Source organism: Mirounga angustirostris, unplaced genomic scaffold, assembly GCF_029215605.1.
Source record: "Mirounga angustirostris isolate CCGP_5_RB_7025 unplaced genomic scaffold, mMirAng1.0.hap1 SCAF_8, whole genome shotgun sequence".
NCBI lineage: Eukaryota > Metazoa > Chordata > Mammalia > Carnivora > Phocidae > Mirounga > Mirounga angustirostris.
The window spans coordinates 61,775,397-61,794,602 of NW_026991716.1; the positions used below are offsets into that span (position 1 = coordinate 61,775,397).

The 19,206-nt window shown below is 36.9% G+C and overlaps 1 pseudogene; it reads right to left on the reverse strand.

The window, feature by feature from the left end:
* Positions 1–7,856: 7,856 nt before the first annotated feature.
* LOC123837009 (large ribosomal subunit protein eL8-like) lies at positions 7,857–8,657 on the reverse strand (annotated as a pseudogene).
* Between the last annotated feature and the right edge of the window lie 10,549 nt (positions 8,658–19,206).

Here is a 19,206-nt window from a genome sequence, read left to right on the forward strand (position 1 = left end):
TCTTTGGCTCAGGTCATGATCTCAGAGTCATGATCTCAGAGTCCTGGGATAGAGCCCTGCATGGAACCCTGCATGCGAGCTCTGCATCTGGCTCCCTGCTCAGGGGGGAGTTTGCCTCTCCCTCTCCCTCTGCCCCCCCCCCAACTCATGCTAGCATGCACTCTGTCTCTCAAATAAATAAAATATATTTAAAAAAAGATTTGAAAATTTGTAAAGATGAATATTTTAGCCTTTTTCCCCCTTGGGGTCTTTTAATTTGGTAATCTGTTTACTGTTTCATTAGGTGAGCGATGTAATCAGAGATCCAAAGTTTAATGATTCAGGAATTCCCCTGAAGTGAAAATAACAACTAAACTGAATAATCTAAATTGATTAGTTTTACTTGTATCATAACAGCTCTTGGGACCATAATATTAAACCTATCACTTCAGTATTTTCCATTAATTCATTTCATGTATATCCCAGTATCCAAAAGCCATTCTACAAATGCAGGTTACCATTTTATTTTATTTTTTTATTGCTTTTGGCTTTGTCCTTTAAAGAGTTTTATCTTTTATAATGCAAAATCATTATGTAAACCTCGTAACAAAATAAAGAGTTATTTCCTTTATCAGGGCCATCTCTCTAATTCCTGAATTATACACTGAAGCACTGTACAGATTGTACTGGCGTCTGTCAGTGAGTCCACTCTGGCCATCTTATCAAGAATACAGTTGTTAGGCATTGTGAATGATCTGAATGTGTGAGGCAGAAAATCTGTCCTTGGAGAGTTTACATTCTGTGATTTTTGAGAAGACAACATATAAGATAATACTTTTGAAAAAAGTGTGGCAGGTTGGGGTGATTAAAATATAAAATATAATTTATACATTCAAAAGAATTACAAAACCACATAAGAATACCTGTTTCTTGCTAACACTTTTTTTAAACACGAAGATACTATTGGCTAGTTTGATTGACTTAACTTTTACTGACTTTTAACTGTCTTGAAATTACATTTCTCACCCTGAAAATGTTAAAATTATACATATATGCCCAAGCAGATGAGAGCAATTCCAATAAAGGCATTACCAATATAGAGTTACCTTAACATAAATGTATGATTTTTTAAGGTGAAACATTTGAAGGAAAGTACACTAATGACTTCTAGTATATCTGTTTAATATATATTTGTAATATTTGCATTAAATGTGTATATATATATATATATATGTAATGTGTACATACTTGTATGATAAAGTACAATATTATATCATAGGTACAAATAAGATTCCATAGGAACGGGATTTGTATAACAGAAGGAAGGGATAGGGCATTCCTGAAAGAGAAAAAAAAAGCAAGAAAGAAAAAAGAAAAAAATGGAAGGAACTAAATGATATATCCAACCACAGGGAAGAGACCAGTGAGCCCTTCAAAAGATGATTGGAAAGTGATGGGGACACATTTGATGCAGAGGGTAAAAGGAGGGGGAGAAAATCAAACAACTGAAAGTTTTCTAGCTTGGGTTATTATGCCCATAACAGAATGAGAGGTGTTGACTCCAAAGTAAAGATAGTGAGTTTTGTATTTAGAAATATTGCATAACATAATTTGGAAGCTATAAAAGACTTAGTTATTACCTAGTTAGAGCTCTCTCTCTCTCTCTTTTTTAAGAAAACAAATAGAGAAGATATTTGACCAAAAACATAAAGCCAGCCAAGAGAGGCAGAAGCCAACCCTTAATAATATGGAATAGGAGTATACCTTTCAGAAGAGAGGAGACATTCTAGTAGTGGGAGTGGCGATTTGGAGTAAAATAAAAAGTTGGACGGGAGAAGTTTACCTATATTCATTGGTGAAGGTAGAAACTCAGAGTGTCAGAACTTCCAGAGGGTAGGAGATTGAACAACTAGGCAGAGCGGAGGCCCAGAACACTGCCACACCTCCTAGAGAAGAAAGTGGAAACCATGGAGTCAGATCAATAACTTTCTTATTTTAAAATTTAAAAAAGATTAAAAATTAAAATATATAGATGTACACATCCATAAACACAAATAAAATAAAAACACTAGAACAATAATAATTCTATAATATTAAGGAAATTGAATTTATAATTTTAAAACTCTCAACGGAGAAATCTCTGGGCCCAGATGGTTTCACAGGTGAATTCTACCAAATGTTTAAAAAGTAATTAACATCAATTCTACACAATCTGTTTCAGAAAACAGAGGAGAAGGGAACACTTCCCAACTCTTCTTATAAAGCTAACATTTACCTAATATCAAAAAGAGACAAACTACAAAAAAAGAATACAGATCAATGTCCCTTATGAATAGAAGTAAAAGTTCTTAAAATATAAAAGTAGAATTCAGCAACATATAGTATATAATATTAATAAAATAGTTTGTAATAAGAATTATTCACCGTAAACAAGAGGGGTTTATTCCAGATATGCAAGACTGCTTCAATATTCAAGAATTAACCAATCAATGTAGTCTATCATAGTAACAAGAAAAATCACATGATCCTATCAATCAATCCAGTAATTTGACAAAATTCAACACATATTTATGACAAAATTCTCAGTTAAAAAAAAAAGCACAGAGGAGAATTTCCTCATCTTGATAAAGAATATCTATTTTAAAAAACCCTACAGCTATCATTATAGTTAATGGTGAGACTAGATGCTTTCCCCCTAAAATTAGGAAGGAGGTCAGATGTTCATATTACCACACTCATTCAAAATAATACTGGAAGTTCTGGCCAGTGCAGTAAGGCAAAAAAAATGAAATAAAAGACATATGAAGCAGAAAGGAAAGAATAAAATTGTTCTTATTGTTCTTATTTGCAGATGGCATGATTATCTACATAGGGAACCACAAAGAATGAACAAAAAGCTTTTAAATTTTGGTCATAAGCTTTAAAATTCGTATAGATATGCAAAGGACCCAGAATAGTAGAATCAATCTTGAAAAAGAATAGTGTCAGAGCACTCACAATTTCCATTTCAAAACTTACTATAAAGCTACAGTAATCAAGCCAGTGTGGTACTAACATATAGAAATCAAGATCAACAGAATGGAATTTAAAGTCCAGAAATAAACCTTTACATTTATGGTCAACTGGTTTTCAAAACAAGAGTGTCAAGATAATTGAATGGGAAAAGAATAGTCTTTTCAACAAACGGTGCTGAAACAACTGAATATATGTGCGCAAAAGAATGAATTTGGATCCCTACCTTCCCCCTACCTCATCATACACAAAAATGAACTAAAAAATGATCATAGCCCTAAATGTAAGAGATCAGGCTATGAGCTATTTGAGGAAAGCATAGGATTTGTGATCTTGGATTAGGCAATGGTTTCATAGATACTATATCAACTTACAACGACAAAAGAAAAAGTAGATATATTGGAATTCGTCAAAATTAAAACATTTGTGATTCAAAGGATGCTATCAAGTATTTGAAAAGATAACCCACAGAACTGGAGAAAATATTTGTAAGTCATATCTGTTGAGGGACTGATATTTGGAATATATAAAGAACTCTCACAATTCAACAATGAAATAGTAATAACCCAACTAAAAAATGGGCAAGGTGTTTGAAGAGACATCTCTCCAAAGAAGATACTATACAAATGGCCAAGAAGCAAATGAAAAGTTTCTTACTGCCATTAGTTTTTAGGGAAAAGCAAGTAAAAGCCATAAGGAGATACCACTTCACACTCACTAGGAAGACTACAATAAAAAATATGGGACCATAACAAGTATTGACAAGTATTTGGAGAAATTGGAACCCCCCATACATCATTTGTGGGAATGTAAAATGGTGGAGCCACTTCTAGGTATATACCCAAGAGAATTAAAAACATGCCAACACAAAAATTTGTACACAAATGTTCATAGTATAGTAACATTATTTATGATAGCCAAATGTGGAAATAATCCAAACGTCCATCAATTAATGGATAAACAAAATGTAATATATCCAAACATTGGAATATTATTTGGCCATGAAAATTAATGAAGTACTAATTCAAGCTACAATGCAGATGAATCATGAAATATTATGCTAAATCAAAGCAGTCAAACACAAAAGGCCTCAATTATATAATTAATTCCCTTATTTTAAATGTCCAGAATAGGCAAATCCCTAAAGACAGAGTAGATTTGTGGTTTCCAGAGGCTCTAGGGAAGAAAAGATGTGGAGTGATTTCTAATTAAAGTGTGGTTTCATTCTGGGGTGATGAAAATGTTCTAGAACTGCTGAGTGGTAATTATTGTACAACTGTATGAATATACTAAAAATCATTGAATAGGACAATTTAAAATGGCGAATTTTATGACATGTGAATTGTATCTCAATATAAGTTTCATTAAAATAATAAACTTACTCATATAGAGCCTTTAAAAATACTCAATTTAAAAATTTTTATGTAATATCATATATTAATTAGAAGACTAACATGAGCTGCCTGTGGTGTAGACACTCCTCCACATCTAATCTTTCCACATTAGAGAGAAAACATGAGTTGTTGAATTAGATAATTGAAAACTTTATACAAAGAAACACTAAGCTATACAAAGGTCTATTTATATTTACCAAACAATTGTTACTGATTTTAGTTTCTAATATCTTAGAGTAAAATAAAAGCATTGTAAATTTGGAATACCTCATAATACTAGATTTCCAATTTTCAAATTAACAGTAAGCTAATTATAAAACATCCTGAGCAGGACGTCTGGGTGGCTCAGCTGGTTAAGCATCTGTCTTCGACTCAGGTCATGATCCCAGGGTCCTGGGATCAAGCCCCGCATCAGGCTCCTTGCTTGGTGGGGAGCCTGCTTCTCCCTCTGCCTGTTGCTTCCCCTGCTTATTCTCTCTCTCTCTCCCTCTCTGACAAATAAATAAATAAATCTTTGAAATTAATTAATTAATTAATTAAATAAAACATCCTGAGCACTGTAAGTATCCTACCTTTTTAAAATCAGTGGGAATCTGGTAAGTCAATACATACTTTCATTATTTCAAACTTTCACTTAAGAACTTTGAATATCTTTCTGGCACGAACAGATTCAGAGTTATGAACATTTATTAGCATATAAACAACGAACAGATGTTATAAAAATGTACGCACATCTTCTCCAGATTAGATGAATCTTTCTTGCCTCATGAAAAAGTCCTGTGCTGAGGTGATTGTATTTCTCATGATGATAATCATATTAATAGTTTTGAGAGATTATGATAACCAAAACAAGCCTTCTGTGTTGTTCTTGATCTTTGTTTTTTCTGTTAATTTGTTTTACTGTCTATTATGTGAAAAGAAGGAGAGAAGGAACTGGCATAATTGAGTTGGTCAGTAGTTTGTTTCACTGCCACAGGCCTGCTATTTTGGATTTCAGAAGAAACCCGTGTGCCTCCATTTCTGTTGGCCTAGTCTATGTAACTAGGCCAGCATTTTGTTTATTCTTTTTAGTGTCGAAGTCCTTCCTGGATAGCAAGCCCTGCTCTTCACATCTTGCTTAACTCTTACAAGTAAACATGAAAAAATATTGATCTCTGTTGGAACCAAGTCTAAATTTACAACAGCCCTGAACAGGATTCCTGGTAACCCCTTGCATCTTTGTTCTCCTTCCATGTGCTCCCCTCAACCCCCGCACACATGTATATGCGCGCGCGCGCACACACACACACACACACACACCCTGACCTAGCACAGTTTCTCTGTTCTTCCTTATTCCATCTGCTTTCCTTTTCTTCTTCTTTTTTTTAAAGATTTTATTTATTTATTTGACAGAGAGAGAGAAAGCACAAGTAGGCAGAGAAGCAGGCAGAGAGAGAGGGAGAAGCAGGCTCTCCATTGAGCAGGAAGCCGGACGTGGGGCTCGATCCCAGGACCCAGGGATCCTGACCTGAGCCGAAGGCAGCCGCTTAACCGACTGAGCCACCCAGGCACCCCTCCTTTTCTTCTGATCCATTGTTTCAGGGATCAAGTACATGTGGTAGTTGTTTTCTAAGTATTTCATTGTTTGAGATGTTGTCCACACTCTTCCCAGTGCTCTCCATAAATCTGTGCAATGTCTAGTCAAGTTTAAGGCTGTTGTAGCTGAGACTATTTTACTTCATGAAAGAAGTGGTATGTTTATTGGATGTCAATGGGCTTATTCCATCCAGAGATGTGGAGAAGGGTTTATACTGTAGCAGCAAAAGTCAAGATATGGGAAGGCCCTTTGCAATTTTTAAGAAAAGAAAGTAACTTTGTTAAAGCAGGGACTGGGTATGTTGGACACTAGAAAAGCAAGCAGGGACAAGAGTGTTGGGGACAGCTTTTATCCCATGCTGAGAAATGTGGGAAGGGGATCACCCTTAAGCAGTGGAGGATCTCTGAGTGTTTGGTAACAGTCAAATATAACAAGAAGATATTTTGTCTCTGTATTATTTTGGTGCTTTTTGATGGTTTCTAAATCTATTCTCAATTTGAAGCATATGGTCACATGAAACTAATTTTCTTCCCTTGAAATGATCATTTCATGTTTTAAAACCATCATTAATCTAATTTTATACAATTCTAATGGTTATCATGAATCACATTCATTATCACCATTTTTATTATATAAGTTTTGGGGTTAAATATTAACTAGGCTTTTAAATTTCTAGCTAAATGTTTTATCGCAGACTCTTTGATTTCATGGTAGTTGTTTCATGGTAGTTGTTTTGCAGCCATGACTGAGCAACCAGAATGTTTCAAAATTTTTGGCATAAAGGCTGCATAATTTAGAGAAAAAGCTTCTTTAAAAATTAAAAAAAATTGACAATCTACAAACATAAAATTGCGAAATGAAACTAATACAAAACTCTTAGGAATCACAGTGATCAGATTGTCAAGATTGATTAATTTGCAAATCATAGCCACATAAGCAAGGTGTCTTTTAGTCATGGGCTCCCTGTCATATTTCTTCTGACACAGTTTTAATGAGATTCTGACAGGATCCAGAGAATCAGTTTCGATCACTGCCACTCTATTTTCCCTTCAACCCATTTAGGTAATTATTAACTTAGCTATGCTAATTATCTTCACTCTATTTATGAGCAGTCTCTAGAACATTCTCAAATGGAAATGATCTTTACCTCTCTTTTTAAGTCGCAGATGTTTCAATTGTCACTCATTATGTCTTTTGCTTCCTACTTAGTGTCTAGTATAGCTCATATGTACACCTTATATCTTTAATTATTGATAAGCTACTTAAAGTCCAGATCATGTTTTTTTTTCCATCCCCCATTGTGCTTAGGAGAGCATCAGCAAAGAGTAAGCACTCAAGTGTCTTTGAACAAATGAATGATATATTTTTCTCATTATCCTCTTTTAAGATTCTCTTTTACAGCAACCTTGGTTAAAATTCCTCCTTTCAGCCATGCACGGAGATTCCTTTAGAAATTATTAGCACATATATATTTCAACGTAAATTAGTGAATATCTCCTTGGAAAAAAAGAAAAGACCCTCAAAGAGATAGATAGATGATAGATAGATAGATAGATAGATAGATAGATAGATAGATAGATAGATGATAGATAATATATCTGTTGATAATAGTAGATTATTTGTAATCTTTCAAAAACAAAGATCATGAAGTTAGAGATTGTCACAGATATATCTTACACATTTTTGTTACTAATTTTTGAAAATTGAACTAAAAGAAATTTTCAAAGAATGACTAGAAACCCATCTATTTCAAATAAGCAATCTCGGTTTGTCTGTTTTCACAAAAAAAAAAAAAGAAAGAAAGAAAGAAAAAAGTGTCATTTTTGTGCTACTTTGATTTTTTTGAAAGAGAACCTTTTATGACTTTTGTGTACAGAAAATTCAACAGCATACAATTAGCCCAGTTTGGTGACCAGTTCCTTAGCCCTTGCCTTTTCCAACTTGGCAATGTGAGCCACTGCCTTTGGACTTAGAAAACTGCCTCCCCAGTGATGGCAGATCTCATCATATCTGTCACTGTATTTGGCCCTGATAGCTTCTACCTGCTTAGTCAGAGTTCCTTTGTCTTCCAAGTTAACCTGTGTGAAGGTGACAGTGGTTCACGTCTTCCTGTGGACCAGACACTCCAGCCTGGCCTTCCCCTTGATAAGGCAGTAGGGAACCCCCATCTTTGGACACAGGACAGGCAGGAAGACAGCCAGCTCAATGGGATCCACAGCGTTTGCAGTAACTACCTGCTGAGGCTTCTTGTTTTTCACAAAGGTGGTAACAGTATTAACCCTAGCTCGAAGGATAGGTGGCTTCTTGGTGGGGACACCCCGTTTGCCAGCAGCTTTCTTCTCAGCCTGGGGCAACAATCTCTGCGTCTTCTCTTGGTTGTATTTGTGGGACAGCTTAAGCAGTTGAGTAGCTGTTTGGTGGTCCAGGGCCTGGGAGAACTGGTTAATCACGGGAGGCACTTTTTGACTTATATAGAGAATAGCCCTTTGCCACTGCAGCCAGATGCAGCGGGGCCACTGGACAAATCAGAGGAGGATGAGGTTGCTTTGGGGCTGGATTTCCTGTCTGATGCCAGATTTCTTGGGTCTTTTCTCAAACAGGGGATTGACCACCTTCTTGGTCTCCTGCTCCTTTACGACAGCAGGGGTTGGGGCCACCTTCTTTCCCTAAGCCTTCTTTCCTTTCAGCATCTTGGATGGCTTGAGCCGTCTACTTTGATTTTTAAAAATTTTTCTTACTTGAATATAGTTGATATGCAATCTTACATTAGTATCAGGTGTACAACTTAGTGATTTAACAAATTCATACATTATGCTATGTTCACCTCAAGTGTAGTTACCATCTGTCCCATTAATCACTACTACAATATCATTAACTGTATTCCTTATCCTCTTTTTATTCCCGTGACTTACATATTCCATAACTGGAGGCCCTTTCCCTGTTTTGCCCAACCCTTCTCTCCCCGTTGTCAACCATCAGTTTGTTCTCTGTATTTATAGTTATGATTCTGCTTTTAGTTTATATATTCTTTATTTTAGATTCCATTTATGAGTGGAATCATATGTCATTGTGCTACTTTTGACTGATATCGTTAACAGATGGGTTTCTTTAAGTTAGGGTCACAGATCAAACTTATTCATGTTGCTTTCTCTAATCGAAATTTTGATTTTAGTTGACAGTTTAAACAACTATTTATTTTTAACTTATTTAAAGGTTGGTTGATTTAACTGCTTCAAACTTTTGAAACTCTCAGTTTCTATATAAAGTATATGGCTCATGATCTCAGGGTATATCCAGCTGTTGGAATTGTTTTTAGTGCCTCATTGTCAAGTGACATAGAGGAGGAATTTGATGGCAGGCTTTGGAATTCTTTTTCTGTAAACCGATATGCAACACATTCCAAAATAAAATATCTAATATGCCCATAACTGGTAATGAATTTAGGGTACACAATATTATTGCTACATTTATAAGTTACCCAACAGAAGGAAGCAAATTCTAGATCTTACTGATCTTCATTAAGATTTAATAGGTAACCTTGTTGCCCCAGGGCTTTCTTGGCTGGTGAATAATCTTGGCTGATGGGAAAAGATTCCTTTGAAATGTGTGGATTTGTTTCATAATTTAAATTAGTCAAGGACAAGGAAGGATTGAAGACAGAGGATAACTCAGTGAAGAGATGGACCATTGTAAAGGAGGAAGAATCTTACAGCATAACAATTCTGGGAAAAAAGAAACTTGAACAGGTCAGGCGGTATAAACCCAAGTATTTGAGGATTTCAGGTGTGAAATAAAAATCTAAGAGCAAGGACAGACCCTTTCTGAATGGTTAATCATAAAGTACAAAAATTAGTTGAGTTCAAAGTCATTGCTGAAAGTAAAAAATGTGCGATCTTTTAGGGGGTTAAAACCTGTGGCAAAATATCATGAAACTTGGAAAAAGCAGCAGTATTTTGGTGCTGCCAGGACAGGTGATGTGGAGAGGGCACCTGATGGTGGGGTGCTCCTCTTATAGCCATGTGCAGCAGCCTCCTCACATTAACAGTCCTGGCCTCCAGCCACACACTTTATTCATTCTCCCCATGAAGAAGGCATGGAAGAAGGCATGCATTATCATTCTGATGGATCACAGGTGTTGATTCATTTCTCCACTGGGGTGGGGGTGGGGAGAGAATCTGTTGAAAGGCCATCGTTTGGTGTTTGGTGATTGCATTTCTCCCCTCTCCACTCGGATGAATGTGAGATAAAGATCCTTTATTCTTAGAACAGAAAAATTATTTTTACAGAAAAATTACAATAGTATAGAGAGTTCCCACATACCCTACACCTAGTTTCCCTTCTTATTAACTTTTGACAGTATTATATGGTACATTTGTTACAATTAATGAACCAATATTAATACATTATTATTAAATAAAGTCCATACTTGATTCAGATTTCCTTTTTACCCAATGTCCTTTTTCTGTTCCACTGAGAATATCATGTGACATATAGTCATCATATCTCCTTAGGCTCCTCTTGGCTCTCACGGTTTCTCAGACTTTCCTTGTTCTTCTTTTCTTTTTTTTTTTAATTTATTATGTTATGTTAATCACCATACATTATATCATTAGTTTTTGATATAGTGTTCCCTGATTCATTGTTTGCATATAACACTCAGTGCTCCATGCAGAATGTGCCCTCTTTAATACCCATCACCAGGCTAACTCATCCCCCCACGCCCCTCCCCTCTAGAACCCTCAGTTTGTTTTTCAGAGTCCATAGTCTATCATGGTTCATCTCCCCCTACGATTTCTCCCCCTTCATTCTTCCCCTCCTGCTATTTTCTTCTTCATTTTTTTGTTTCAGAGGTACAGGTCTGTGATTCAACAGTCTTACACAATTCACAGCGCTCACCATCACACATACCATCCCCAATGTCTATCACCCAGCCACCCCATCCCTCCCACCTGCCTCCACCACTCCAGCAATGCTCAGTTTGTTTTCTGAAATTAAGAATTCCTCATATCAGTGAGGTCATATGATACATGTTTTTCTCTGATTGACTTATTTCACTCAGCATAATACCCTCCAGTTCCATCCATGTCGTTGCAAATGGCAAGATTTCATTCCTTTTGATGGCTGCATAATATTCCATTGTATATAGATACCACATCTTCTTTATCCATTCATCTGTTGATGGACATCTTGGCTCTTTCCATAGTTTGGCTATTGTGGACATTGCTGCTATAAACATCGGGGTGCATGTACCCCTTCGGATTCCTACATTTATATCTTTGGGGTAAATACCCAGTAATGCAATTGCTGGGTTGTATGGTAGCTCTCTTTTCAACTTTTTGAGGAACTTCCATACTGTTTTCCAGAGTGGCTGCACCAGCTTGTATTCCCACCAACAATGTAGGAGGGTTCCCCTTTCTCCGCATCCCGTGCTCAACATCACTCAGCATCAGGGAAATCCAAATCAAAACCTCAATGAGATATCACCTCGCACCAGTCAGACTTTCCTTGTTTTTCATGATCTTGATGGTTTTGAGGATTATTGATCCAGTAATTTATAGAATGTCTCTCAGTTGGGATTTACTGGTGTTTTTCTCATGACTAGAACAGGATTATGGTTTTGGAGAAGAAGATCACAGAGATAACATGCCATTCTTAACACATCATATAAAGGGACAAACTATTACCATGACTTTTCACTGTTGAAGTTGACTTTGATCACCTGGCTGAGGTAGTGTTTGTCAAGTTTCTCTGCTTAAAACTTGTCTCCTTTCCTTAATGTATTATTTAGAAGGAATTCATTGTGCACAGCTCACACTTAAGAACTAGGGAGTCCTGCTCCACCTTTGAGGACTTACTATACATTCTGTTCAATGTTAAGATTAAACATTTGATACACATATTTGTTGCTGAGCAACATTTTATAAGGGAGTTGTGCTGTTCAGTTACTGGAGATATTTATGCGCTTATAAGGCAACTGACAGAATATTGTGGTTTGGGCAAAGTTGCAGAAATGGGTAAAGAAAGAAAATATATTCTTTCATTCATTGGACATTTTTTGATCACTATGACCCTGGCTTCAAACTTGATGTTGTGACTATCAAAGGCTTGCTCTCAGGGAGGTTATAGTTAAGGAGAGTAAACAATTAAAAAAACAGCAAATTGTAATAAAACATGTGGGCAAAATTTAAGATAAAAACATTTTTGCTACCTGAAGGCAAATTTCTATAGAATAGAGCAGTGTTTCCCAGGGCTTAGTGGGAATTTAGTGCAAATTGACACAAAAAGGCAGATCTTTCAAGGAAGCCAGAATATGATCAACAATATGGTTGTTGTTGTCCTAGAGAACTAGTGTGGTACATAACTCTCAGCCTTCACAGGTGGGTCCCCACAGTGCCTGAAGGCAAATGATCCCCTGTGAGTTAAACAACAAAATGGCCAGGCCAGTGAAAATCACCCTCTCATCTTATCCAAATGAATTTTTCACAAACTGCCAATTTATTCATATCACTTCCATCTGGATTAAAATATTAATTTAACTTCACTCCTTTAATTATCATTTGGGCTTTAGAGCGTCACCTATATAGCCTAGGCAAGAAGTTGCCAAAGAATATTCCAAATCACCAGGTCACAGGATGTGTCAATAGACAGTACACACAACATTCTTAATCTTGGAATTCATTGGGTTTAATGAAATATGAGGTTTATTTTCACTCTTTTCTTTGTATTAATTTGACCTAAAATAAACATGGTTGAAATCAGGAGTTTTGTGAGTATCAAATTATTCATTTTCTGCTTCCTCCATGTTGAAAGAGCCCCAATATTGCATGGTGTCCAGCTTTGCCCAGATTGGTTCCTGAGTAAGATCTGATTGTTATAAATCTATTACAGTGATTCTATTCTAGCAGTTCGTTTGCTTAGGGTGAGTTCTACCCCATTTCTGACTGAGATTTGAGAGAGGTCTACTGAGAATAGGGAGCTTTGGGAAAGAGTTTGCATCACTTCTTAAATTAGATGAACAAGGAAGAGACTTTGTATATTTTCCTATATGGATCGAGTCCCTGGTCTGTGGCCATTTGTGAGCACAAAAGGTGCTAGCTTGGGATAGTCAGACATGCTAAGAATGGTGAAATAGTCAGATTAAAAGAACTTCAGTGCCATAATGTCATTGAACAACTCAATTAACAAACCCTGGATCATTTGTTTATGAGATGACAAGTTTTCTTCCTTTTTCTTTAAGCCAATTGAGTCAAGGTCATTTGCTATTTGTAACCACAGCATTCTGTATGATACTAGGGTTATATACATAAAACCACAAGAATGCTGGGTGCCTGGGTGGCTCAGTTGGTTAAGCGACTGCCTTCAGCTCAGGTCATGATCCTGGAGTCCCTGGATCGAGTCCCGCATCGGGCTCCCTGCTCGACAGGGAGTCTGCTTCTCCCTCTGACCCTCCCCCCTCTCATGTGCTCTCTCTCATTCTCTCTCTGTCAAATAAATAAATAAAATCTTAAAAAAAAAAACCACACAAGAATGAAAGAATTTAGGGCTATTTAAGATATTTCAAAGGTAATTTTGTCTTTAAATGGTTTTTCAATGTTTGACTTTAGAACCTAATCCCTGCTAAGAGGTAATTCCCCAGAATGTTTATTGATAAAAGACGGCAATTACCCCTTGGTCTAGCATCTATCTTGTTGTCTTATACATATTCTGAATTAATGCCCTAACTTAGGTTTCCCTTGTCTGGGAGTTCTTCACCCCACTCATTGCGTGGACTTCATTGTATCTCAATATCCTTAACCTCTAGCTATCTTTTGGACAAGGATATGGATCTGGCCTATGTCAGGCCACTTAGATGTTTTCTCCAGACTATTTGGATTTGGGTCTGTGAGACATGGGTCAGTCTTTTTTAGCTCTTTACTGAAAAAGGATACAAATTAAGATCTGAGCCAGCCATAATGTTTAGCTTTATGCATGCCAAAGTAGAGAAGGCAATTAGGCAGAAAAAGGGAAAAATTGAAGGGGGAGAAAGAAGCAAGAATAAGAGACCATGTCAATCTAGAGAGACAGAGAGAGTAATTTTGATGTCCATTTACTGGATCTATTTGCTTCTGAGGGCTGGCCTTGGATTTCATGAACTAAATCTATATTTGCTAATATTTCATTCTTCTTGTTAAAAGAAATTGGGCAGAGGGGGAGCACCTGGGTGGCTCAGTCGTTAAGCATCTGCCTTTGGCTCAGGTCATGATCCCAGGGTCCTGGGATCGAGCCCCGCATCGGGCTCCCTGCTCGGCGGGAAGCCTGCTCTCCCATCTCCCACTCCCCCTGCTTGTGTTCCCTCTCTCGCTTTGTCTCTCTCTTGCAAATAAATAAATAAAATCTTTAAAAAATAAAATCGAGGGGGTCTATGTTACTTGCAACCTTTTGATACTTGACTAAGGTACTGCTGAACTAAAAGAGAGTTAATTAATAGGATTTGATTTTTCCTGTTTTGGTAACACTGTAACAATTGACATTCTTTTATGGCACTGATTTCAATCTGCCTTGTATTAGAGAAACTTGGTGACTCGTGTAATCTACTTAGTGTGTAAATTTAAGAGCAAAGATTAGACTTATTAATTTTTTAATCCATTAAATCATGGAGTATTATCCTTTGCCTATAATAGAAATTTAAAATATTTGTTGAAAGAGAACTATATAGCTTGAAGAAGGAGTAAATGGGATTTTCACCCTTCTAAATTGACTGTTTATTTCAGGTATCTTAGGAATACCCTGAACCACTGAATAAAGACGTATCCAAATAAGAATCATTTTGTTTACTCAAAGTTATTCAATACAATTAAATCGTTTTCAGCACTAATCAGCACTGTCACCCTAGGAATGTTTCAAAATCAAAACAAATGCCATTGTAAGGTTTTTTAATATTGTCAGAAGTTAAGTAGTTCTTTTTAAAACAAACATGTTCTTTTTAATTAATTTGAAGACAATGAATTCTGAATGTGATTTTATTGACAACAGTCTTAAAAACTTTTATTAAGAGGAGGCATTGATGTAGGGTTGGCATTGCTCTAATGACCCTTCTTTTAAATAGTGCATGAATTATCCTCTTCGAATATTGAGGGTCAAGAAATCCTCTAAATATTCTGACTAAGATGGCTCAACTCTAGGCCTCTGACCTCTCTTTTCTTAGAGTATTTACTTTGAAAAACTTGTAATTGCAAATTCTCTGCCTCCTTTGAATTGTATGTAAATCTTTTCCCTGCCTTTTGCCAGTATTACCACCAGGAATGTCTTTCTCAAGGACCTGGGAGCCATGGCTTTGAAGTGTAATCATCAAAGAAGATAGTGCCTATATCATTGGCTATCAGATATCAGGTATCTCCTAATATCCTGGGAGAATAGGAGCCAACTTCCTTGGGCACGTTGCTCCAGATTGTAAAACTACCTCCTGACGTGAAAATATGAGAAAATTACCTTTCCTTTGGGTAAGGCCAATTAGCAAACACAGGTTGTCTACAGTTCCCTCGACCTAGTTCTTAAAACCTCTCCAGTTTCTTCTTTTCAGCAGAATTTAGTTCAGACTGAGCTCTGGTCTCTCTCTTATTACAATAGTCTGGAATAAAGTCTCCTTTGCCTGTTTAATTTAGGCCTATGAAGTTTTTGCTTTGACAGTTTCAATGAAAGGGAAAGGTAATTTTTCTCAAAAATATTTATAAAATCCTATTAGGAAACTATCAGTATTGCATGTCTTCAATTTAAAGATATTTATTTGCCTTAAAAATTTTAAGGTAATAGTAGATTGCCCTTATATTAGAATATGCTGATAGGCTTTGTATCACTTACAGGCAAAAAGCATCCTACCCAGAGTTCCTTCTGTCTAGTTTCATGGGGGGATGGTCCTAATTCCCTGTTAGTTGTGGGGAATCTGGAAATTCTGGAGTCATTTGCTTCTAAGACTCAGGGAGCACTTAGAGAGATGACTTTTGTAATAAGCAAGGATTTTTCTTTTGAAGGTTGCCATTCTATGCTTTCTGATTTTTGCTGATTGCAACACTTACCTCCTAATGCTTCATGCTATCATAATTCTTGATAACAGACCTTTCCATCTTGTGTCAATTATTTTCTCCTCCTTTGACAAGAGCATCTTTTTAGGTAAGCACATGTTAGGGAACCAACTGAGGTAAATAACTGAGCTGCTTTCAGTGCTCTTCTCTTGCCTTCCAGCTCTGCTCACCTCCCCAGGCACTGTGCTCCTACAGGTGGTCCCCTTTTCCTGAGATTTTCCATCAGGGAGACTTCTAGGGACTGTGCTGGAGAACTGTTCACAGATGAGGGGCAGGAGGAAGAAGAAGAGGGTTTGCAAAGGAGTGTCAAGGAAAGAGGAGTTGAAGGATAAATGAGCAGAAATTTCCTGCATGTCACAGAAGAAAACAATGAATGAGTAAGTGGAAGGAAACTTTGACCTCAAAATGGTAAAGAAAATAAAGAATTTTGAAAACAAGTTCTTTTTTTTTTTAAAGATTTTATTTATTTATTTGACAGAGAGAGACACAGTGAGAGAGGGAACATAAGCAGGGGGAGTGGGGGAGGGAGAAGCAGGCTGCCCGCCGAGCAGGGAGCCCGATGTGGGGACTCGATCCCAGGATCCTGGGATCATGACTCGAGCCGAAGGAAGACGCCCAACGACTGAGCCACCCAGGTGCCCTTGAAAAAAAATTCTTAAATGAGGGAAGACACAAAAGAAAATAAGACAGGCACACATATTCTCACCACTCAAGATTATCAGTGAACATGGGATCACTTTTTTTTTGTGCCTACCACTGCACTCAAGAATGGAATTGAATTGAATAAATTAATTAAATGGTAAACATGCCATATCTCTTCCTGTGATACTAGCTATTCCACAGTCTATTAAAGAGGAGGTCTAAAAGAGTCCTATAAATCTGAGACAGGAATTATGGGATCATTAGAATTAGAGAAAAGTTCTTAAGAAACAGGTATTAATCCCTGTTTGAATATTTAGAATTTGTTGAAGGTTTTCCTAAATTTTTATTTATTTTTATTTTTAATTTTTTTTAAAGATTTTATTTATTTGTGACAGAGAGAATGAGAGAGAGAGAGAGAGCACATGAGAGGGGGGAGGGTCAGAGGGAGAAGCAGACTCCCCGCTGAGCAGGGAGCCCAATGCGGGACTCGATCCCGGGACTCCAGGATCATGACCTGAGCCGAAGGCAGTCGCTTAACCAACTGAGCCACCCAGGCGCCCGGTTTTCCTAAATTTTTAAAAACTATTTTTATTTAGAATCTCCAAATACCAGAAGTGAGTTCCTTTCTACCTATCATCCATTTTATTTTAAACTAATTGCTATTCATGAGAAATTTTAGACATAATGAGCTATCAGTATTTACTTGAAAGGTGACCTCTCTATTGTGGTCTGGTCATACAAGAGAGAAATGGCTAAGTGTAGACTGGGCATATGGCTGTGCATATGACAGGGAAGATCTGTGTGCAAAGCCTTGGGGAGGTACTGGTTTGCAGAGGTCAAGGCCATGGGCTGGTGGAAGGTCAGAGAAAGGTCATAGGAACCCTGGATGGTAGTGTGGAAGAAGAATGATTTAAGGAAAAACAGAAATATGGAATGTAATGTTAATCAAGCTCATTGATATGGGGTGTGCATTTAAGCCCTCTCTATTTCTCCTCAAAATCTTCAGTAGAACGTACTAGAGAAAATCATTAGGAAAAATCCACATTTCTTACAGCTGTTTAAGAGCTGATTCTTTATGGTGAATAAAGAAGGGCTAAATTTGGCTTTAATAGAGGATCACTTGAGCCAGCCACATCAGGCTCACCTCTAAAAGACTTTATGCAGAAGTCCTTTACCATGTACAAATGGAAAAACAAATCAACTGCTAATGTTTAATGAGTGTCCACACTATGTAGATCTTGCACTAAAATGTTAATTGAATTTTGTATCTGATAAGAATTAACAAACGTTATTGGCATTGTCCATTTTACACATTGAATAAGATGGTTTGTTCCATCATTTTTACACAGCCTGGCTAGACTTAAATATATAAGCATGGTTTTATTATTCCTTCATCATGAAATTACTCATTTACTTAGCTAACATTTATTAGGCAGTATTATGTTAGAGGCAATAATGCCAGAGATGGCTTTTCTTAAGTTGCTTCTGATTGAGGAGCTGAGGCAGACATCTAAACAGATGATTATAATACAACACAACCTGTGCAGTAACAGAGGGATTTTGTAAAAGTGTTACTTAAGCAGGGTCCTGGGTGGCACAGTCTGTTAAGCATCTAACTCTTGGTTTCAGCTTAGGTCCTGGTCTGGGGTCTGGGATTGAGCCCTGGGTGAGGTCTCCCCCTTTGACCCTCCCCCCTCCAAATAAATAAATATATTTTTAAGTGTTACTTAAGCATAGGAAAAGGGAATGAGTATTATATGGATGCAAAGCAGCTTAGGAAAGATGTCAGAGAGTATACCTGCAAATTCTATTATCTTCCATACCAGAACTTTCCTACAGAATTTTATAAAGGCTTTCCAATTGTGGTTTAGGGGCAGGAGCTGATCTAATAACATGGATATAGTTTACTAGAATGTGATTTTGTTTTGTTTTGTTTTCTGGTCAGTTAACAAACATTGGCATTAATGTACTAGCTATAGAACCTGGCACCCACATTTTGGAGTAGTTGAAAACAATTCAAAGCAATCTGCTCCAAAATGAAGCCAACAAGGTATTTCTGCCAAGAGATGATGGCAGTGTTCTAAATAGAATCATTTTGTGATGGTAGAACTATTTCTCATTTTCCTTTCCTTCATAGCATATCTTGTTTACATTTGGTTAATAAATGCAAATGCGGTTATTACCACAGAGAAGGCCACTTTAAACCAGTCTGTTTCCAGAGACTTTCATTTAGGTTATGTTTGACTCACATTTGTCTATGGAATTCTGTCACTGTGTTACTGACTTTGAATGCATCTAAGTAGCACCTAGATGTAACAGGACCCACTGAACACATATTTGAGTTTCATGTGAGGCATATATTCATTTAGGCAGCTGCTGTGGTTTCTTTGCTATCAGTGGAATTCTATAAAGTATTTAAGGCAGTGTGTACAAGCCCAAAGACCTAAAAACCAGTAACCCAGTAGCTCTCCTTTCAAAATTGAGGCAAAAGAAATCCTCTAAGATAAAGAGGCTGTACAGGTATTCAAGTATTTGAAACTGAATA